This window comes from Eleutherodactylus coqui, chromosome 10, assembly GCF_035609145.1.
Source record: "Eleutherodactylus coqui strain aEleCoq1 chromosome 10, aEleCoq1.hap1, whole genome shotgun sequence".
Lineage (NCBI taxonomy): Eukaryota > Metazoa > Chordata > Amphibia > Anura > Eleutherodactylidae > Eleutherodactylus > Eleutherodactylus coqui.
In genome coordinates, this window is record NC_089846.1 from 69,723,477 (window position 1) to 69,745,716 (window position 22,240).

At 48.3% G+C, this 22,240-nt stretch overlaps 1 protein-coding gene and 1 long non-coding RNA gene across 2 annotated transcripts in view; both read left to right on the forward strand.

Moving 5' to 3' along the window:
• The window catches only part of LOC136580584 (ADP-ribosylation factor-like protein 13B), a 605,728-nt gene that overhangs the window by 151,042 nt on the left and 432,446 nt on the right, over positions 1-22,240 (forward strand). The gene's annotated exons all lie outside the window — the stretch shown is intronic.
• LOC136579769 (uncharacterized) lies at positions 18,051-21,077 on the forward strand. Its single transcript, XR_010786912.1, has 4 exons — positions 18,051-18,272; positions 18,363-18,504; positions 18,651-18,806; positions 18,900-21,077. It is a non-coding gene; the product is annotated as an uncharacterized lncRNA (long non-coding RNA).

Below are 22,240 nucleotides of genomic sequence, written 5' to 3' on the forward strand. Positions count from 1 at the left end.
ATGTCTGCCAACCAGGCCCACTCTTCTGAAAAGAATTGAGGAGGCTGACTCCCACTGCGCCGCCCATGTTGGAGTTGGTATTCCACTATAGCTCTACGCTGCTCATAGAGCCTAGCCAACATGTGGAGCGTAGAGTTCCACCGTGTGGGCACGTCGCACAGCAGTCGATGCACTGGCAGATTAAACCGATGTTGCAGGGTGCGCAGGGTGGCAGCGTCCGTGTGGGACTTGCGGAAATGTGCGCAGAGCCGGCGCACCTTTCCGAGCAGGTCTGACAAGCGTGGGTAGCTTTTCAGAAAGCGCTGAACCACCAAATTAAAGACGTGGGCCAGGCATGGCACGTGCGTGAGGCTGCCAAGCTGCAGAGCCGCCACCAGGTTACGGCCGTTGTCACACACGACCATGCCCGGTTGGAGGCTCAGCGGCGCAAGCCAACGGTCGGTCTGCTCTGTCAGACCCTGCAGCAGTTTGTGGGCCGTGTGCCTCCTATCTCCTAAGCTGAGTAGTTTCAGCACGGCCTGCTGACGCTTGCCCACCGCTGTGCTGCCACGCCGCGCGACACCGACTGCTGGCGACGTCCTGCTGCTGCTGACACATCTAGATTGCGAGACAGAGGTTGAGGAGGGTGCTTTAGTGGAGGAAGCATACACCGCCGAACATACCACCACCGAGCTGGGGCCCGCAATTCTGGGGGTGGGTAGGACGTGAGCGGTCCCAGGCTCTGACTCTGTCCCAGCCTCCACTAAATTCACCCAATGTGCCGTCAGGGAGATGTAGTGGCCCTGCCCGCCTGTGCTTGTCCACGTGTCCGTAGTTAAGTGGACCTTGCCACTAACCGCATTGGTGAGGGCGCGTACAATGTTGCGGGAGACGTGGTCGTGCAGGGCTGGGACGGCACATCGGGAAAAGTAGTGGCGACTGGGAACTGAGTAGCGCGGGGCCGCCGCCGCCATCATAGCTTTGAAAGCCTCCGTTGCCACAACCCTATACGGCAGCATCTCAAAGCTGATAAATTTGGCTATGTGGACGGTTAACGATTGAGCGTGCGGATGCGTCGCGGCGTACTTGCGCTTGCGCTCCAACACTTGCGCTAGCGACGGCTGGACTGTGCGGTGCGAGACATTGGTGGATGGGGCCGAGGACAGCGGAGGTGAGGGTGTGGGTGCAGGCCAGGAGACGGTAGTGCCTGTGTCCTGAGAGGGGGGTTGGATCTCAGTGGCAGGTTGGGGCACAGGGGGAGAGGCAGCGGTGCAAACCGGAGGCGGTGAACGGCCTTTGTCCCACCTTGTGGGGTGCTTGGCCATCATATGTCTGCGCATGCTGGTGGTGGTGAGGCTGTTGGTGGTGGCTCCCTGGCTGATCTTGGCGCGACAAAGGTTGCACACCACTGTTCGTCGGTCGTCAGGCGTCTCTGTGAAAAACTGCCAGACCTTAGAGCACCTCGGCCTCTGCAGGGTGGCATGGCGCGAGGGTGCGCTTTGGGAAACAGTTGGTGGATTATTCGGTCTGGCCCTGCCTCCACCCCTGGCCACCGCACTGCCTCTTGCAACCTGCCCTGCTGCTGCCCTTGCCCGCCCCTCTGAAGACCTGTCCTGAGTAGGCGTTGCACACCTGGTGGGGTCAGTCACCTCATCGTCCTGCTGCTCTTCCCCCGAATCCTCTGTGCGCTCCTCCCTCAGACTTACTGCCCTTACTACTACCTCACTGCAAGACAACTGTGTCTCATCGTCATCGTCCTCCTCACCCACTGAAAGGTCTTGAGACAGTTGCCGGAAGTCCCCAGCCTCATCCCCCGGACCCCGGGAACTTTCCAATGGTTGTGCATCAGTGACGATAAACTCCTCTGGTGGGAGAGGAACCACTGCTGCCCAATCTGAGCAGGGGCCCGAGAACAGTTCCTGGGAGTCTTCCCGCTCCTGAGCATGTGTCATTGTAGTGGAGTGAGGACGCTGGGAGGAAGGAGGAGCAGCAGACAGAGGATTCGGATTTGCAGCACTGGACGGCGCAGAACTCTGGGTGGATGATAGCTTGCTCGAAGCACTTTCTGCCATCCACGACAGGACCTGCTCACACTGCTCATTTTCTAATAAAGGTCTCCCGCGTGGACCCATTAATTGGGCGATGAATGTGGGGACGCCAGAAACGTGCCTCTCTCCTAATCGCACAGCAGTCGGCTGCGACACACCTGGATCAGGAGCTCGGCCTGTGCCCACACCCTCACTTGGGCCTACGCGTCCTCGGCCGCGTCCACGTCCTCTAGGCCTACCCCTACCCCTCAGCATGCTGTATTACCAGTGATTTCCAAGCCAGGAAAGAAATTGGCGCAAGCCTGCAGCCAAAATAGAATTTTTTCCCTTGTTTTTCAAAGGACAAGCCACACTGCGTGTATTCAATGAATACTACTAAGTTTAATAACTGTGTTGTGGCCCTGCAAATGTGTCAGAGAACTGCAGTGATGCAAAGTTATTCGCTACAGCAGATCAGGGATTTCCCATGCAGGAAAAAAATTGGCGCAAGCCTGCAGCCAAAATAGAATTTTTTCCCTTGTTTTTCAAAGGACAAGCCACACTGCGTGTATTCAATGAATACTACTAAGTTTAATAACTGTGTTGTGGCCCTGCAAATGTGTCAGAGAACTGCAGTGATGCAAAGTTATTCGCTACAGCAGATCAGGGATTTCCCATGCAGGAAAAAAATTGGCGCAAGCCTGCAGCCAAAATAGAATTTTTTCCCTTGTTTTTCAAAGGACAAGCCACACTGCGTGTATTCAATGAATACTACTAAGTTTAATAACTGTGTTGTGGCCCTGCAAATGTGTCAGAGAACTGCAGTGATGCAAAGTTATTCGCTACAGCAGATCAGGGATTTCCCATGCAGGAAAAAAATTGGCGCAAGCCTGCAGTAAGACGTAGCTGGCTGCGTCTGATTTTTTTTAACGTTCTGCACGCAGCACACACGTACCCAGAGCCCTGAGGACTGTCAGAGGCAGGCGAAATAGAATTTTATCCCTTGTTTTTCAAAGGAAAAGCCACACTGCGTGTATTCAATGAATACTACTAAGTTTAATAACTGTGTTGTGGCCCTGCAAATGTGTCACAGAACTGCAGTGATGCAAAGTTATTCGCTACAGCAGATCAGGGATTTCCCATGCAGGAAAAAAATTGGCGCAAGCCTGCAGTAAAACGTAGCTGGCTGCGTCTGATTTTTTTTAACGTTCTGCACGCAGCACACACGTACCCAGAGCCCTGAGGACTGTCAGAGGCAGGCGAAATAGAATTTTTCCCCTTGTTTTTCAAAGGAAAAGCCACACTGCGTCTATTCAATGAATAATGTATGTCTTCTGGCCCTGCCTACACAATTCTATCCCTGTAGTATTAATGCCGGGTGCAATGGTCTGCACAGCCGGTTTTGAGAAAAAAAAAAAAATATGCAACACTGCTAACAGCAGCCTGGACAGTACTGCACACGGATAGATGTGGCCCTAGAAAGGACCGTTGGGGTTCTTGAAGCCTACACTCACTGCTAACACTCTCCCTGCCTAACCACCACTTCTGTCACTATTGCAGGGCGCAATGCTCTGCAGATCCAATTTTGAAAAAAAAAAAAAAATACAGTGCTAACACAGTACTGCACACTATTAGATGTGGCCCTGAGAAGGACCGTTGGGGTTCTTGAAGCCTACACTAACGCCTAACACTCTCCCTACAGCAGCTCCAGCACGATACCACTTTCCCTCAGCTAACTCACAAGGCATCTGAGCCGAGCCACGGGAGGGGCCGATTTTTATACTCGGGTGACATCAGATCTCCCCAGCCACTCACAGCAGGGGGGTGGTATAGGGCTTGAACGTCACAGGGGGAAGTTGTAATGCCTTCCCTGTCTTTCAATTGGCCAGAAAAGCGCGCTAACGTCTCAGAGAGGAAACTGAAAGTAACCGAAACACCGCGTGGTACTCGTTACGAGTAACGAGCATCCCGAACACCCTAATATTCGCACGAATATCAAGCTCGGACAAGTACGTTCGCTCATCTCTACTCGTTACTCGTAACGAGTACCATGCGATGTTCGGGTTACTTTCACTTTCCTCTCTGAGACGTTAGCGCGCTTTTCTGGCCAATTGAAAGACAGGGAAGGCATTACAACTTCCCCCTGTGATGTTCCAGCCCTATACCACCCCCCTGCTGTGAGTGGCTGGGGAGATCAGATGTTACCCGAGTATAAAACTCGGCCCCTCCCGCGGCTCGCCTCAGATGCCTTGTGAGATAGCTGAGGGAAAGTGCTGTTGTGTTGGAGCTGCTGTAGGGAGAGTGTTAGGAGTGAGTGTAGGCTTCAAGAACCCCAACGGTCCTTCTTAGGGCCACATCTAACCGTGTGCAGTAGTGTGGAGGCTGCTTTTAGCAGTGTTGCACTTTTTTTTTTTTTTGGTATATCGGCCGTGCAGAGCATTGCGCCCTGCAGTAATAGTCCAGGGACAGAAGTGTGGAGGCAGGGAGAGCGTTAGGAGTTATTGTAGGCTTCAAGAACCCCAACGGTCCTTCTTAGGGCCACATCTAACCGTGTGCAGTAGTGTGGAGGCTGCTTTTAGCAGTGTTGCACATTTTTTTTTTTTTGGTATATCGGACGTGCAGAGCATTGCACCCTGCAGTAATACTCCAGGGATAGAATTGTGTAGGCAGGGCCAGAAGACATATATTATAGATTGAATATACGCAGTGGTCCTTTAGAAAAAAATATTTGGAAAAAATCTATTTGGCCTGCCTGTCACTCTGCTCAGTGTTCTGGGTCCGTGTCTGCTGGGGGTAGTATTTCTCCAAATAAATACGCAGCCAGCTAAGTGTTACAGCAGGCTTGCGCCAAATTATTTCCTGGGGTTCCGTAAAGGAAGTCAGCCTCCAACCACAGGCCAATAAGCGGCACATTTAATTACAGCATTCTGTTTCTGCACTACTGCTAATACACCATGCTGAGGGGTAGGGGTAGGCCTATAGGACGTGGACGCGGGCGAGGACGCGGAGGCACAAGTCAGGGTGTGGGCACAGGCCGAGCCAGTGCGGTGGCCAGGGGTAGAGGCAGGGCCAGACCGAATAATCCTCCAACTGGTTCCCAAAGCGCCCCCTCGCGCCATGCCACCCTGCAGAGGTCAAGGTGCTCTACGGTGTGGCAGTTTTTCACAGAGACGCCTGAAGACCGACGAACAGTGGTGTGCAACCTTTGTCGCGCCAAGATCAGCTGGGGAGGCACCACCACCAGCATGCGCAGGCATATGATGGCCAAGCACCCCACAAGGTGGGACGATGCCCGTTCACCGCCTCCGGTTTGCACCACTGCCTCTCCCCCTGTGCCCCAACCTGCCACTGAGATCCAACCCCCCTCTGAGGACACAGGCAGTACCGTCTCCTGGCCTGCACCCACACCCTCACCTCCGCTGTCCTCGGCCCCATCCAGCAATGTCTCTCAGCGTAGCGTCCAGACGTCGCTAGCGCCACAGTTTGAGCGCAAGCGCAAGTATGACGCCACGCACCCGCACGCTCAAGCGTTAAACGTGCACATTGCAAAATTGATCAGCCTAGAGATGCTGCCGTATAGGCTTGTGGAAACGGAGGCTTTCAAAAGCATGATGGCGGCGGCGGCCCCCCGCTACTCGGTTCCCAGTCGCCACTACTTTTCCCGATGTGCCGTCCCAGGCCTGCACGACCACGTCTCCCGCAACATTGTACGCGCCCTCACCAATGCGGTTACTGCCAAGGTCCACTTAACAACAGACACGTGGACAAGCACAGGCGGGCAGGGCCACTATATCTCCCTGATGGCACATTGGGTGAATTTAGTGGAGGCTGGGACAGAGTCAGAGCCTGGGACCGCTCACGTCCTACCCACCCCCCGAATTGCGTGCCCCAGGTCGGTGGTGGTATTTGCGGGGCTGTATGCTTCCTGCATTAAAGCACCCTCCTCCTCCCCCTACGCAACCTCTGTCTCGCAATCAAGATGTGTCAGCAGCAGCAGCACGTCGCCAGCAGTCGGTGTCACGCGGCGTGGCAGCACAGCAGTGGGCAAGCGACAGCAGGCCGTGCTGAAACTACTCAGCTTAGGAGAGAAGAGCCACACGGCCCACGAACTGCTGCAGGGTCTGACAGAGCAGACCGACCGCTGGCTTGCGCCGCTGAGCCTCCAACCGGGCATGGTCGTGTGTGACAACGGCCGTAACCTGGTGGCGGCTCTGCAGCTCGGCAGCCTCACGCACGTGCCATGCCTGGCCCATGTCTTTAATTTGCTGGTTCAGCGCTTTCTGAAAAGCTACCCCCACTTGTCATACCTGCTCGGAAAGGTGCGCCAGCTCTGCGCACATTTCCGCAAATCCCACACGCACGCTGCCACCCTGCGGACCCTGCAACATCGGTTTAATCTGCCAGTGCACCGACTGCTGTGCGACGTGCCCACACAGTGGAACTCTACGCTCCACATCTTGGCCAGACTCTATGAGCAGCGTAGAGCTATAGTGGAATACCAACTCCAACTTGCGCGGCGCAGTGGGAGTCAGCCTCCTCAATTATTTACAGAAGAGTGGGCCTGGTTGGCAGCCATCTGCCAGGTCCTTGGAAAATTTGAGGAGTCTACCCAGGTGGTGAGCGGGGATGCTGCAATCATTAGCGTCACCATTCCTCTGCTATGCCTCTTGAGAAGTTCCCTGCAAAGCATAAAGGCAGACGCTTTGGAATCAGAAACGGAGGCGGGGGGAAGACAGTATGTCGCTGGATAGTCAGAGCAACCTCATGTCTATATCTCAGCGCGTTGAGGAGGAGGGGGAGGAGCATGAGGAGGAGGGGGAAGAGACAGCTTGGCCCACTGCTGAGGGGGCAGATGCTGCTTGCCTGTCATCCTTTCAGCGTGTATGGCCAGAGGAGGAGGAGGAGGGGGAGGAGCATGAGGAGGAGGGGGCAGAGACAGCTTGGCCCACTGCTGAGGGTACAGATGCAGCTTGCCTGTCATCCTTTCAGCGTGTATGGCCAGAGGAGGAGGAGGAGGATCCTGAAAGTGATCTTCCGAGTGAGGACAGCCATGTGTTGCGTACAGGTACCCTGGCACACATGGCTGACTTCATGTTAGGATGCCTTTCTCGTGACCCTCGTGTTACACGCATTCTGGCCACTACGGATTACTGGGTGTACACACTGCTCAATCCACGGTATAAGGAGAGCCTTTGCACTCTCATTCCCGAAGAGGAAAGGGGTTCGAGAATGATGCTATACCACAGGGCGCTGGTGGACAAACTGATGGTAAACTTCCCATTCGACAGCGCTAGTGGCCGAAGGCGCATTTCCGCGGCCCAGGTAGCAGGGGAGGCGCAGAGATCAGGCAGCATGTACAGCGCAGGCAGGGGAACACTCTCTAAGGCCTTTGACAGCTTTATGGCTCCCCAGCAAGACTGTGTCACCGGTCCCCAGTCAAGGCTGAGTTGGCGGGAGCACTGTAAAAGGATGGTGAGGGAGTACGTAGCCGATTGCAGCACCGTCCTCGGTGACGCCTCTGCCCCCTACAACTACTGGGTGTTGAAGCTGGACACGTGGCCTGAACTCGTGCTGTATGCCCTGGAGGTGCTTGCTTGTCCTGCTGCTAGCGTCTTGTCAGAGAGTGTGTTTAGTGTGGCTGGGGGAATCATCACAGATAAGCGTACCCACATGTCAACCGACAGTGCCGACAGGCTTACACTCATCAAGATGAACAAAGCCTGGATTTCCCCAGACTTCTCTTCTCCACCAGCGGACAGCAGCGATACCTAAGCAATACGTAGGCTGCACCCGCGGATGGAAGCATCGTTCTCTATCACCATCCAAAACGGGGACCTTTTTGCTTCATCAATCTGTGTATAATATTCATCCTCCTCCTCCTGCTTCTCCTCCTGAAACCTCACGTAATCACGCCGAACGTGCAATTTTTCTTAGGCCCACAAGGCTCAGTCATATAATTTTTCTAAACAATTTTTATACGTTTTAATGCTCATTAAAGCGTTGAAACTTTCACCTCAACCAATTTTTATTTTAACTGGGCTGCCTCCAGGCCTAGTTACCAATTAAGCCACATTAACCAAAACCATTAATGGGTTTCACCTGCCCTCTCGGTTGGGCATGGGCAATTTTTCTCAGGTACATTAGTACTGTTGGTACACCAATTTTTGTGGGCCCTCGCCTACAGTGTAATCCAATAAATTTTTGGCCCACCTGCATTACAGCTGACATAACATCAGCTGTGATGGGCAATGCAATGGGATATATTTATGTACCGCCGGTGGGTTCCAGGGAGCCACCCATGCTGTGGGTCCACAGGGAGTTGTAACTACATGTGTCCACTTCTAAAGAACCCCAGTCTGACTGGGGCATGTAGTGTGGGCCGAAGCCCACCTGCATTAAACATGACATTACTACCTCAGCTGTGATGGGCAATGCAATGGGATATTGTTATGTACCGCCGGTGGCTTCGTGGCACCCACCCATGCTGTGGGTCCACAGGGAGTTGTAAATGCATCTGTTTCCACTTCTAAAGAACCCCAGTCTGACTGGGGCATGCAGTGTGGGCCGAAGCCCACCTGCATTAAACATGACATTACTACCTCAGCTGTGATGGGCAATGCAATGGGATATTGTTATGTACCGCCGGTGGCTTCCTGGCACCCACCCATGCTGTGGGTCCATAGGGAGTTGTAAATGCATCTGCTTCCACTTCTAAAGAACCCCAGTCTGACTGGGGCATGCAGTGTGGGCCGAAGCCCACCTGCATTAAGCACGACATTACATCAGCTGTGATGGGCACTGCAATGGGATATATTTATGTACCGCCGGTGGGTTCCAGGGAGCCACCCATGCTGTGGGTGCACACGGAATTCCCATTGCGGAGTTGTACCTGCCTGTGACTATATATAAAAAACCGCGGTCTGACTGGGGCATGCAGACACCTTGACAGAATGAATAGTGTGTGGCACATAGGTTCCCCATTGCTATGCCCACGTGTGCAGCTCCAGATGGAGGTGGCACAGGATTGGATTTCTCATTGCTTCTGTACAGCATTGTGGGCTATCGCCCCGCCCCTTTTAAAGAGGGTCGCTGCCTAGCCGTGCCAACCCTCTGCAGTGTATGCCTGCTTTTCCTGTGGCAGACGCACTTATAAATAGACATGAGGGTGGCGTGGCATGAGGGCAGCTGAAGGCTGGGCAGGGACAGTTTGGTGTGCGCTGTGGACACTGGGTCGTGGGGGGGGGGGGGATTTGGCAGCATGTAACCCAGGAGAAGTGGCAGCGGAGTGTCATGCAGGCAGTGATTGTGCTTTGTTGGAGGTAGTGTGGTGCTTAGCTAAGGTATGCATTGCTAATGAGGGCTTTTCAGATGTAAAAGTTGTTGGAGGGGGGCCCTCTCTTGCTGCTATTGTGGCTTAATAGTGGGACCTGGGAACTTGAGATGCAGCCCAACATGTAGCCCCTCGCCTGCCCTATCCGTTTCTGTGTCGTTCCCATCACTTTCTTGAATTGCCCCGATTTTCACAAATGAAAACCTTAGCGAGTAACGAACCCCATTGAAGTCAATGGGTGACTCGAGCATTTTTGTATTTCGCCGATGCTCGCTAAGGTTTCCATTTGTGAAAATCGGGGCAATTCAAGAAAGTGATGGGAACGACACAGCAACGGATAGGGCAGGCGAGGGGCTACATGTTGGGCTGCATCTCAAGTTCACAGGTCCCACTATGAAGCCACAATAGCGGCAAGAGTGCCCCCCCTGCACTGTCAGCATAAAGATCGTTCTCCTCTGCCACAGCTGTAACAGCTGTGGCAGAGAAGAACGATGTTAGCCCATTGAATTCAATGGAGCCGGCAATACAGCAGGTTCCACTGAAAGCGATGGGCTGCCGGCGATCGCGGGATGAATTGTCGGGAAGGGCTTAAATATATAAGCCCTTCCCTGCAATTCATTCAGAAATGTGTTACAATAAAAATATATACCAGCGTATAAGGCGACGGGGCGTATAAGACGACCCTCCCAAGTGTCACCTTATACGCCGGGAATACAGCGGAGCAAAGAATAATAATCATTACTCACTTCACCGGGCGTTCTGCAACACTACTGCAGGCTGACGCTCCCTCCTGGTCCCCGGCAGAGCATTGCTTTCTCTACGAAGGGCTTGAAATCCCCTCCTCCAGAAAACACACGTGCCTTCAGCCAATCACAGCCAATGACAATGATGTCATTGAATGGCTGTGATTGGCTGCCTTCAGCCAATCACAGCCAATGACAATGATGTCATTGAATGGCTGCGATTGGCTGAAGGCACGTGTGTTTTCTGGAGGCGGGGATTTCAAGCCCTTCGTAGAGAAAGCAATGCTCTGCCGGGGACCAGGAGGGAGCGACAGCCTGCAGCAGTGCCGCAGAACGCCCGGTGAAGTGAGTAATGATTTTTATTCTTTGCTCCGCTGTATTCCCGGCGTATAAGGTGACAGTTGGGGGGTCGTCTTATACGCCCCGTCGCCTTATACGCCGGTATATACGGTATATATTTTTATTGTAACACATTTCTGGATGAATTGCAGGGAAGGGCTTCTATATTTAAGTCCTTCCCGACAATTCATCCTGCGATCGCCGGCAGCCCATTGCTTTCAGTGGAACCTGCTGTATTGCCAGCTCCATTGAATTCAATGGGCAAACATCGTTCTTCTCTGCCACAGCTGTTACAGCTGTGGCAGAGAAGAATGATTCGTCTTCTATATGTTCTCAATGGGGTCGGCGCTGCTGCCGCCGACCCCATTGAGCTCATATAGAGAAGAGAACAGGAATCGCAGATCGCACATAGCTGCGATCTGCGATTTCTATGGCCTAAGAAGGACCGTTGGGGTTCTTGAAGCCTAAAATCACTCCTAACGCTCTCCCTATAGCAGCTCCGGCATCAGCAGCACTTTCCCTCCTCTATGTCAGAATGCATCTGTGGCGAGCTGCGGGTGGGCAGATTTTAATACTCGGGTGACACCTAATCTCGCCAGCCACTCACTGCAGGGGGGTGGTATAGGGCTTGAACGTCGCAGGGGGAAGTTGTAATGCCTTCCCTGTCTTTCTATTGGCCAGAAAAGCGCGCAAATTTCTCAGGGAAGAAAATGAAAGTAACTCGAACATCGCGTGGTACTTGTCACGAGTAACGAGCATCTCGAACACCCTAATACTCGAACGAGTATCAAGCTCGGACGAGTATGCTCGCTCATCTTTATTCAGGACTTTACAAGTCCAGCAGGGCCGATCCACTCTACTAGATGTGGTGGCGACTGCTATAAGATATAAATATCCTACTGATTCTGATTGACCGCATACAGAGAAGCCTTGGTATACATTGTCTGATTGTATACAGAGAATTAAGGAAAGAAATGATGAAACATGCAATTGCGATGAATGAGCAAAATGATCTGATGAGAAGAGTATTGACTACATGTATTAGGAATAAGAAGAAAAGGGGATTAAATGACCCCGGGGGAGAATTGGGGAAAAACGTACCTGATAGAACCCCAAATGCTCCAATGTGGAATTATAGTAATTATAATATTTTGTTTAATGTGCTTTTTGTCTTACTGAGTATTTATTTTTCCTTTTCCTCATCAAGATAATAGGTGATGAGAAATATTCTGGCATGGATGTACTGGCTAAGATCTTTGGCTTTGAAAAATAAAGGTTTTTCCTTTTTCTAATATGCTTTGTTTTACAGGGTAGACTTCAAGTCTGTTTGTTTGGGGGATGGGATGCTAACAACCCATTTGTTTGTTTCTAGGGATAACCTTGGTCATTCATTGACATCTCATATTGCCTTACAATAGATAGTGCTAGATTTTGCTTTTGTAAAAAACAACAAAAAAAGGCCTAAATTCAAAGAAGGGTTTTTTTTGCTTATTTTTGGGAGCTCTAGTGCATATTGAGTTCAGAAGATCTCATGTGTTGGAAAAACGGACAATGTTTTTATTCTGCATATTAGATGCAGGAAAGCCATTGTTCAATGTCTAACGTCTGTTGTCTGTCCACATGTTAATTGTTTGTATATGTTAAACGTTTATGGATCCTGGTAACATCTGAGACCATGCAGAACGCAATATAAATGTGGGGTTTATGAAATATATGGTTATTTGTGTAGATCAGAAACTTGACTGCATATTGAATGAATGGATTGAAGGCAGGGAAAGTGTGAGTGTGAGATACACATAATTGATGACTGTGTGCTGGGATATTACTATGTACAAATTCATTTACATGAGTTGGACTAATACAATATCTATTTGGGTTCTGTTTTGTGGAAAAATTATGTGAATGTATATTGCATGACAATCTTAATTACGGAAACGTGTTATTACAAATCTAGGAATGGGATGTGGTAAATACATAACTACTAATGAAGAGGATCATGACAAATCTAGGAATATTGTGTTATAAAATTTGCTTAACTTGGTTCGCAGTGTTTGATAACATGTGAAAAATAAGAAACTGTACTGATGATGATATTGATCAATCTAAGATTATTGTATTGTAAACTTGATTGATTTGCAATGTTTGATATTATATTGTTTGTTTACATAGTAAAAATTCTTGAGTTATATGTCTACTGTATGTAGAAGGTATTTGTGCTGAAATGTAGAAAGACTAGGAATATTAGAAATATTCATTTGCTACAACAGAAAATTACTCCGGTCACTCTGGGCAGAGATTGTTTTATTGATTAATTTGACCTACAGATTTTTTATTTTATCTATTTTTATGAAGGGGTGAAGAAAAGCACACAAGACCCCAGATTGTGATTTTGTTTTTGTTTGATTTGCCATGGACTGATTTATTCTGCATCAAGTTTATTTGGGACTGAGAAAATTTATGAACTGAGTCATTTCCACCAGGACATTTGGACTTTTGCAATTGTGATTTGAAATTTCATTTTCTCTAAGTGCATGCTGCATCTGCATCTGTCCATACGCTGAGACTATCTAACTGAGCCTGAAGAACTGACAAGTGTGCCTGACTGCTGCTACACTGTCACCTCAGATGTTCTGCAGAATGCTGACCGCCAGCTGATGACGTCAAAGAAGGGCTAAGGCTGAGACTATCTAACTGAGCCTGAAGAACTGACAAGTGTGCCTGACTGCTGCTACACTGTCACCTCAGATGTTCTGCAGAATGCTGACCGCCAGCTGATGACGTCAAAGAAGGGCTAAGCCTCACAGCTCCTCCCTGAAGACCTTGGACAACAAAGTGGTGTAGAGAGGGCATCTGCAACATTGGAATAAAGGGGCTCTATAGTCAGCTGTGGATACTTTTGGATATGGAGAATGGAAAAGATTGTTTGATACCAATTAAATGGGCAGGGACAGATTCCTACTTAGGGTCTGTTCTTTGGCTAACCAGGGAAAGCAGTGAGGGAATAATAATCCCCCTTGCTTCCCTGCATCGGAGATCCTATAGGTTTAGGATCTAAAGAAGATCAAGAGAAGAAGAAACAATTTTACAGGAAGAGACATTTGTATTCAACATCTAACGGTTTTTTGAATTTTTTGTTGTTCATTATTTTCTCAAGCCCAGATTTGATAAGATTGGTTTTATGCTGATAGCAAATGAAAATATAGGGAACAGTGTAATAAATGTGACATTAGATTATCTGGTTGTATATGTTATGTATTATGGAAATGAAAAATATGGAAAACATTCGGAAGTTGCTAATAGAACTTGGATATAGAATCATATGTCAACAGGTATATTGAAAATAGCTGCCAGCATAAAACAAGATGAAGATCAGGGGTGGTTTAGCTTTCTTAACCCTGCCAATTGGTTCTCGGGGTTAGGAGGTTGGTTCATGGGAATCCTACAAAGTATATTACAAGTGGTAATGATAATCTTGTGTGTATATATTGCAATAAAGGTAATAATTTCATGTGTAGCTAAATGTACTGAATGCCGATTTTCTGCACCCATTTAAATGTCTTGATACCCTAGATGGACATAGAGTGCACCATTCCTACCTGGGGATCCGGCCGGAGCCGGCACCAACGGGTGACAGTACCAGGAGAAAATGGTGGCTCTGATGTCCAAATGGGGGATTATGTTAAGGGTTAATCTTGTTTCTAAGTAAACATAACATAAGGATAAATAGAATAATGATGTTTTTAGTCTGGACCGTGCCCCAAGGACATTGTGATAAGATCTAGACAATAGATATGTATATGGCAGGCTCCTACAAAGACAGACTGATTGGCTTTGATGTTTGTTATAACACCATTCTCTTACTTACCTGTAAAGCAGTTTGACCTCTGTAAAGTAGTTTGACCTATGTAAAGTAAAGTATCTTTGTACCAGGCAACATTTGGATACGCCTTCTTTTCCTCTTGTATAAGAACTGGCAATGTTAACAATAAAGTAGAATTCATTTGATTCACTTGCTGAGTGTGTAGTGACTTCTTATGGTTCTCCGGGTACTCGTTATAACTTTCCTTTGAATTTGGACTCAGGCAACATCAGCACTGGTCTCCATTGAAGACCCCCAACAGTTTAAATGTCATCAGACCATTTTAAAGTTACTATAAAGCACCTATCCTATCTGTTACAAAAATTGTGTTTCACAGTGCTATTATCAGAGAGAATTACAAAGAACCCCACTAAAGCCAAGATTCCAACTTTTTCTACTACTTATGCATAAAAAGATCAAGTCCAGCTCACCAACCATACTGGATGCACAGAAATACTTGCAACATCATGAAAGAAAATTCAAAAGATTCAATGGTCCAATAAATAATATTTAGTTCAGGCTTCATATAAAATCCAACAGACACAAGTCTACTGTTTGCATATTTCTGTCCTTAATAGCCCTTAATTATAGCATAAGGTGGATGAACATGGAGACATTAAGAAGATTCAGACTAACCATGGATACACGTGAAATGTTACTGTTCTTAGTAGGAGAAAGACAATAATCTTGTAGATATGTTATCCTTTAAATGGAGTCTGTCGACTCAAACATACTATCTAAACTGCTAGCATAATATTATAATAGGAGGAGCTGAGCAGATTGATATATACTTTTAGGGGGAAAATTCAATAGAACTTTGTATTTTATTCATTTACATCTCTGCACATTCTGAACTGAATAGTCCAATCGAAGGTCCTATCAGTGACTGACAGCTACCACTGTATACACAGTTGCCCCACTTACATCTCATTGGTGGGAATTATGAGCTCAACTGCATGTGCTGCTCCTTGTCACAGCCCCCATCTAGGTGTCACTCTAGCATTGGGCCACAGCGCTGCTGCTAGCTGTCTGTCAGACTTCTACCTTTAGACCCCAATCATCAGAATCCTTTTGTTCTTCCTGGTCATTCCAACAGCATTGGGACACGAACGTCCATGCGGCTGCACCACTCTTCTCAATGACAACGGCCTCTGCCACTTCCTCTTTACGTTGGTGCTGCTGCAGTTTTTACAGTTGATGCCTCTCTCTTGCTGCATCCCCTATTTCTGAGACGCTGGCAGCATCCAGAAACTTTTCAAGAGTTCAGGCGCTGGGCCGGGTTTAGCCCTTCAACACTGTCCCTAGCATGGCAGTCTTCAGGGCAGCAATGTGCTAGTCACTTGATGGGGTGAATCCTCCCTCTAGTGCTCTGTGCAAGTGCCTACATCGTCTCTTCATTCCCTGCTGCTGTACAGGCATCTGGCACTCCCAACATCTCTTTTTTGTCTGCTCTCTCCAGCCATGTCACTTGGCAGGCGGAGGGTCCTCTTCTCAATGCTCCCAGTGGCTCTTCTCACCAGATTGTGCAGAGATTAGTCCTGGCAGCTACAGCCACCTGTCACAGCAGCGTAAAGCTGTAAGGAGGAGCATGGAGCAGCACTTTCCCCTTAGACAGGTGACAGCTCAGTTTTGGTTTTAAATTTTGTGATGTTGAGAGATACTTTCGCATCCCCATGTAGAGGATACTACATGGGCTTGCTGCATACAGTCTGTAGATTGAGTAAACTTGCACCACAAAAGGCAGATTCCGAATTAAGTTATGACAAATTTTCCTTGACCAAAAGTCCAATGTTTCTGATTAGTTCCAACTAACAAACTCAGTCTTGTGTTCCAGGTAGACACAAATTCATGTAGTCAAAGCACCAGTCCTGAGTCCTTACTAGCAGTCTACACAACGTTGCTTTCAGTGAGCAAACTGGTGTTTTACGAAGCCTCCGTCACTTAGCCTGAGTTCACACAGGGCAGATTTACTGCGGATTTGCCGCGGTTTGCCGTTGCATAATCGCATTGCAGCTAAACCGTTGCGGTTGCAGTGCAATGCAGTGCAAATGTGTTTGGCCAAAATGCTGCTCTCACAGGGCGTATTTTTGTCCGCAGAGCTGCAGTGTGGATATGCAACTGCAGCGCGGATTTTGAAGACGCAGCATGCCCATTCTTTTGACTTTTCCGCAGCGCCTTTTTCCCCATTGGCCCTCATGAACGCAGCTAAACCGCTATAAAATCCGCAGTTGCCTTTCTGCTGCGGCTTTTTATAGCGGGTCCACAGCAGAAGTTTGTCATGAGAAGTGAGCCAATAAAGTTAATTTGAGACTGGCGCCATTTGAAGCAGGACATCGTGGTGGTAAGAAGCAGGGAGCAGGAGTTCCTGCGGTAGCACCACCGGCACCTCAGCACCACCACCGGCACCACCACCACTGGCAGTGGCACCACCACCAGCAGCACCGACGCCAGCACCACAAGTGGCCCCTCAGGCGGCCCCACAAGTGGCACCACAGGCGGCACCTCCAGCGGCACCACCGGCGGCACCACAGGTGGCCCCACCCGCGGCCCCACAAGCGGCATCACAGGCGGCCCCACCGCCGACACCACAAGCGTCCTCACAGGCGCACCACAGGAGGACCCACCGGTGGCCCCACAAGCGGCATCACAGGCGGCAACACCGCCGACACCACAGGTGGCACCACGGGCAGTACCACCAACAGTACCACCACCACTATCATTGCCCGGTCTAAAAAAGGTAAATTTTCAACATGCATTGTCTTTGTCCCCATATGCCCCCCCTTGATGCCTGGTGTGGTTTTGCATGGGCGCGGCCACTTTTTTTTTTTTTTAGCATTTTTTCATTCTGCAATGCTCCCCCTGCTGCATGGCGTGGTTTTGCATGGGCGCGGCGGGTTTGGGGGTTTTTGCATTTTCCCATTTTGCAATGCTCTTCCCTGCTGCATGGTGTGCTGTTGCATGTGCGCGGCCCCTTTTTTTTTGCATTTTTCCATTCTGCAATGCTTCCCCTGCTGCATGGCGTGGTTTTGCATGGGTGTGGCGTTTTTTTTCTTTTTTTTGCATTTTCCCATTTTGCAATGCTCTTCCCGGGTGCATGGTGTGCTGTTGCATGTGCGCGGCCCCTTTTTTTTTTGCATTTTTCCATTCTGCAATGTTCCCCCTGCTGCATGGTGTGGTTTTTGCATGGGTGCAGCGGGTTTTTTTGTTTTGCATTTTCCCATTTTGCAATGCTCTTCCCGGGTGCATGGTGTGCTGTTGCATGTGCGCGGCCTCTTTTTTTTTTGCATTTTTTCATTCTGCAATGCTCCCCCTGCTGCATGGCGTGGTTTTGCATGGGCGCGGCGGGTTTTGGTTTTTTTTGCATTTTTTCATTTTGCAATGCTCTTCCCTGGTGCATGGTGTGCTGTTGCATGTGCGCAGCCCCTTTTTTTTTTTTTGCATTTTTCTATTCTGCAATGCTCCCCCTGCTGCATGGCGTGGTTTTGCATGGGTGTGGCGTTTTTTTTTTTTGCATTTTCCCATTTTGCAATGCTCTTCCAGGGTGCATGGTGTGCTGTTGCATGTGCGCGGCCCCTTTTTTTTGCATTTTTCCATTCTGCAATGCTCCCCCTGCTGCATGGCGTGGTTTTTGCATGGGCACGGCAGTTGTTTTTTTTTCATTTCCCCATTTTGTAATGCTCTTCCCTGGTGCATGGTGTGCTGTTGCATGTGCGCAGCCCAAGTTTTATGGGGTAGGTTTTTGGGTGCATGCGGTCATGTCATCGTGTGCATGTTGTGTCTTATCCCTATGTTCGCATGATTTTTAATATTTCCATATTTTTCTCCACCCTCTACACTATCCCCAGGCAACAAGACACTTGGAGGCAGTCAGCAAGTGAACCGAAGTTGCAACCAAGACTGGCACTTCATTTTTTTTTTTTTATAAAAACGTCTGATGTAATCCGTGCTATGGCGTGGTACTAGCGGATGGGGATAAACGTCTCAAGAATGATAATGTTAGTGAGTTTATCAGCATCAGCCACTGTACATTTTACTTGCACAAAGTAAAGAATGCAATTACATGTTCTTTTCTCTATTTCTGGTAGGTTGAAAGCAAGCCCCAAATCTGGGACCCAGCTGACGAAGGGTATAGCGACCGGGATGTGAAGGCAGACGCCTGGTTGGCTGTATGCTCGGGGATGTACCCGGATTGGGATAATGCCACTGCTGCCGTTCAAACTGAGATATGTAAGTAGACTGTGATATGTGACAGGTTTCGTGTGTCATTTGTTCATGTAGCAAAGATGTCCTTGCTTTAACGTCATTCTTTATTGCAGCAAAAGATGAGATAAATAGTAGTCGGTCTTGTATTTTAACTACATTCTTTATTGCAGTGAAAGATGTGAAAAAATGTTGGCGTTCTGTCCATGACAGATTTAAGAAATTCGAGAAGGACTTGGAGAAGAGTGGCGCTTCCCCATCAAAGAAAAAATGTGCCCACTATGACAAATTGACGTTTCTGCGGACAAGTAGAGAATTGTGTCCATAAGGTCAACTCTTAATGCACCTGCTTCATTGGTTACTTGACTTGTGTTAATTGTTTTGGTTACTATTTCAAAAATGTTCTTGTTTTTCTTCCACAGATCCAGCGCGAATGTCCAGACATCGCAAGTCTCAGAGGATGCTAAACTTCGAGAAGGTACCCCAACCTTGGACGACAGCCTGCTGAGCACCCCAGATTTGGACGCCTCTTCTGTTACCACAGAAGTGGTGGATTAAATCGCGTCGCACAGCAGCAGTAGTAGTAGCAGAGCAGGGAGTAACCAGGAGGTCAGTTACGAGCGGTCAGGGCGTAGTGTTGCAACTCGGCGGCGGTGGAAAAGTAATCAACCAGATGCAGTTCTGAGGGTCTTTGCATCACCCAGGCTTATTGCAGACTGCTGTGACATTATTAAGGCAATGAAAACTGTGGCCTTTGCGGTACAGCCAGCCACACGAATGTTGCCTCCACCCCAATATTTCCCTGACCAACCACAAAGGGTTACTAGGACACCTGGCTATCCCATTTAGTATGTCTCTCACGATACTGGCTACACGGACAGCATGACAGGTAGTTCCACTTCACAATCATCTTTCATGTCACTGATGAACAGCCTTTTGCCGCAAAACATGCAAAAGACTACCTCTGTCTTGTACTCACCACCACCCAGTTCTCAATCGGGAAGTGGAGAAGGGTTGTTCACGAGTTATACCACATTGCAGTGATCCAAATGTTACATGCGGATCACTGCAATATCGTGTTCTTAATCACTGCAGACAACACCTTTGTAAATGCTGCCGACTCCTCGGACACTGCATGGGATAGCCGTGTGTCCCGGAAATCTTCTTGATGGTCATAGGAAAGATTGGGGTTAAATATACTATTTATGACAACGGTTACTCACTGCTCTGCTACAAAATTACAAATGCAAACACATTCCTTCCCCTCAGTTACATCACTTTGGTGGGTTCACACAGGGCTGATTTCAAGTGGACAATCCGTTGGGAATTACACAGCGGCAAATGCACCTTTGACCGCTAATCCCAAGAGTAGCCAGCCAATGTGGATGAAATTTCTGCCAAGCATCGCCCTAATGGCACAGCAAATCCGGAGCAGCAAGGGCAGTGGAAGCCAGCGTTGTGGGACGGTTTCCTCGTCCCCAGGATGTTAAATTGGCCGCTTTGCGGCTTTGGTTTTGCCGTTCCATGTGGACGAGTTATTTGAGCAATCTCGTCCACATTGATCACCGGATTAACGCCCGCAGGTGGATTTGCCGCTACAAAGTTTCTGACTGAAATTCCGTGGCAAAACAGCTGTGTGCGAATCCAGATTTTATTTTCTTGCTTGAGGCCATCACCCTCCTACTAGGGAGTGCTGTCCTCAAGTGAGAGATGTGCGGCAAAGTTGCTTCAAAACACCCAACTCATAGTTGCGTGTTTTGAAGCTGCACTTTGTTACGTTTCACTTCTAATCACCAAAGGCAAATTTGCTGCTGGGAATACAACGTCTCCAATTGGGGTGGAACTGAACGGGAAGGAATGTGTTGGTTTTTTTTTATTGTTTTCTCTTGGGGCCTTATTTATTATGTCTTGTTAACTGACTGGCTGTCCTCCAAGGTTGGGGTTTGCTACTTCTCAAGTTTCATGCCAACATCTTTTTTTTATTTTTGTGCATATGTACATGATCTCTGTAATGTAAGCAACATTCAAGTTCGGAGTACATTTGATTATCAAAAAAAACACTGCTGTAAACAAGTGCCTTATGGCTGCATGTTCACACAGTATTTTAGCTGACTGGCTGTCCGCCAAGCGTGGGGTTTTGCTACTTCTCTAGTTTCATGCCAACATCTTTTTTTGTGTGTGTGTGTATATGTACATGATCTTTGTAATGTAACCAACATTCAAGTTTGGAGTACATTTAATTATCAGGGAAAACAATTCCTGTGAAAAAGGGCCTTAACGCTTAACATTTGATTTTAGCGAGCCGGATGGCCAGACAAGGTCGGGGCTGCAACTTCTGCTGTTTCATGGCAACATCTTTTTTTAAATTTTGGAAATATGTATATGATCTTAGTAATGTAACTAATATACACGTTCATAGTATATTTAATTATCCCCCCAAAAAAGCCTGTCAACAAGTGCCTTAACGCTGACGCTTCACATTCGATTTTAGCTTGCCGGATGGCCGCCAAGGTTGTGGCTGCAACTTCAGTAGTTTCATGACAACCTCTTTTTTTTAAATTTTTGTGTATATGTACATGATCTTTATAATGTATCCAAGATTGAAGTGGTGAGTACATTTCTTTATCTAAAAAAACACTGCTGTGAGCAAGTGCCTTATGGCTGCATGTTCACGCAGTATGTTTGCTGGCTGGCTGTCCGCCATGCTTGGGGCTGCAACGTCTCTAATTTGCATGAAACTACAGTAGTTGCAACCCCAACCAAGGCGGACAGCGAGCCTGTGAAAATACTGCGTGAACATGCTGCCATAAGGTACGTGTTCACAGCAGTGTTTTTTTTGGATAAAGAAAAGAACTCAACGCTTTTATGTTGGTTGCATTACAAAGATCATGAACATATACACCAAACTAAAAAAGAGGTTTGCATGAAACATCCTTTTCATTTTTGGGTATATGTACATGATCTTTGAAATGAAAGCAACATACAAGTTCGGAGTACATTCCACTTTTCCCCCCAAAAAAATGCTGCGAACAAGTGCCTTAGGGCTGCAAGTCCATGCAGTATTTTTGCTGGCTGGCTGGCCGACAAGCTTGGGACTGCAACTTCTCTATTTTCATGCAAAAATCTTTTTTTAGTGTATATGTACAGGATCTTTGTAGTGTAACCAACATACAAGTTGGGAGAACATTACATTATCCCCCCCCAAAAAAACACTGCTGTGAACAAGTGCCTTATGGATTCATGTTCAGGGCTGAGTCAGACAGGCATTTTTTCGCACGATTTGCGCATGCGTCCGGCGATTTTATAAAACCATTGCTTTGCAATGGTATCGGACACATGAGCGCTTCTTATGCGCTCGTCCGATAAATTATAGAACAGAAATCGCAGATCGCACCTATCTGCGATCTGCGATTCCTGTTCTCTACTCTATATGCGCTCAATGGGGCCGGCGGCAGCAGCGCCGACCCCATTGAGAACATATACTAGAAAAAGCATTCTTCTCTGCCACAGCTATAACAGCTGGGGCAGAGAAGAACGATGTTTGCCCATTGAATTCAATAGAGACGGCAATACAGCCGGCTCCATTGAAAGCAATGGGCTGCCGGCGAGCGTGGGATGAATTTTCAGGAAGGGCTTAAAAATATAAGCCCTTCCCTGCAATTCATCCAGAAATGTGTAAAAATAAAATATATATATATGCTCACCGGGTCCCGGCAGCCGGAGTTCAGCCGCGGCCGGCGGCAGTTCTCCTGAACTGCTCTCT